The following is a 1503-nucleotide window of genomic DNA, read 5'->3' as shown; positions in this document are numbered from 1 at the left end:
GACGGGCAGGTTTTCCAGCCGAGGGATGCTGAGGCGGAATTACTTGGCGGCGAAGGGGAGGCTGCTGGGATCCCGCTGTCCCCGCGGGGGTTCGAACCCCGCCCCTCTGGCTCCGAGTCCGGTGTAAACACCAGCGCTAACGGCTAGGCCGGGCGCCCCGCCTGTGCCCAGGGCTAAGGCGACGGGAGGGCTCACGTGACCGGTTCCGGGGGGGGGGGGGGACAAGGAGGAGGTAAGATGGCTGCCGCCTCCGCCGCTGCCGGGCGTAAGTGAAGAGCCCTTGGAGCTGCCCCCGCCCGCGGATCGGAGCCAGCCGCCGCCTCGGCAGAATCTCCCGGGACCCGAGAGGCCGCCCGCGGGGGCCGAGTCCCGCCGGCTAAGGGGTAAGTAGCGGGGGACCGCGGAGCTGCCATACAAAGGGCGCGACGGAGCCGCCTTGACCCCTCGGCGGCGGCTGCCCGCTCTGCCCTGTGTGGGGCCGGACACTGCAGAGACCTCGGGCGGGGGTAACGGCCCGGCCCCGTGTGCCGCCCTCTGCCCGGGGGCGCGCAGCTCTTTGCTGCCTGGGCAGGGCAGGGCGGCGGCGAGGCTGTCCAGGGAGAGGCGCCGCCCGCCTGCTCTGTCCCTCCAGCTCCCTCAGCCGCGCTCGGCGCTGGGGGTCGTGTGGGTGTAGGGCAGGGCAGAGCGCTTCCCGGGCCCATTTACACCCCTCCCCCTGTGCAGTGAATGGTCATTTCCACCCCCCACCCCGAGAATTGTCATATATACGTTTTCCTCCCCTCTCTCCCCCCTGCTGGGAATTTTCATTTACACCCCTCCACCACACGCACTCGCCCATGGACAAACACGAATTTAATGAGCAGCCCATGGGGCACTACAAACATGAACAACCACGGCTGTCAGCTGCACAAGAGCATCTGTCTTCTAATGTCCCCCCCTTATTGCTAATGTGGAATGACAAACATGGTCTTAATATATATGGAGATATACCTATCTCATAGAGCTGGAAGGGACCCTGAAGTTGGGGTCCAGTCCCCCAACTTCACTAGCAGGACCAAGTATTGATTTTTCCACCCCAGATCCATAAGTGGCCCCCTCAAGGATTGAGCTCATAACCCTGGGTTTAGCAGGCTAATGCTCAAACCACTGAGCTATCTTGTCAAACATGCTTATCTATCCTAGTAACCACCCCAAAATAAACTTCCCTCATGCCATGTTGCAGAAATTAAAAATAAAATAAGCAGAGCAGGTGGAAAGACAATATAGCAAGGGGAAAGGAATTGTTCTTCAAATCCAAAAGGCATATAAAAAAGTAAAAGTAATTAATTATTGATTTACTAGGTAGACACTTTTTAAATGTCTACAATATATTTGAGAGACAAGGTGGGTGAGATAATATCTTTTATTGGACCAACTTCAAGACCGTTAACATCTATTAGGTTAATAATAGATTCATAGATTCTAGGACTGGAAGGGACCTCGAGAGGTCATTGAGTCCAGTCC

The 1503-nt window shown here is 57.3% G+C and overlaps 1 protein-coding gene across 3 annotated transcripts in view; it reads left to right on the top strand.

Annotated features, from left to right (window-relative positions):
• Positions 1-222: 222 nt before the first annotated feature.
• The window catches only part of KIDINS220 (kinase D interacting substrate 220), a 163485-nt gene continuing 162204 nt past the window's right edge, over positions 223-1503 (top strand). For all 3 annotated transcript variants that reach the window (XM_026655303.2, XM_026655297.2, XM_026655292.2), the window contains exon 1: positions 223-383. The gene's annotated coding sequence lies outside the window, so the exon portion shown is untranslated. The remainder of the gene's footprint in view (positions 384-1503) is intronic.

This window comes from Terrapene carolina, unplaced genomic scaffold (genome assembly GCF_002925995.2).
Source record: "Terrapene carolina triunguis isolate 2854851 unplaced genomic scaffold, T_m_triunguis-2.0 Scaffold42, whole genome shotgun sequence".
In the NCBI taxonomy this organism is placed as follows: Eukaryota; Metazoa; Chordata; order Testudines; family Emydidae; genus Terrapene; species Terrapene triunguis.
This window is presented reverse-complemented; position numbering and strand designations above follow the sequence as displayed.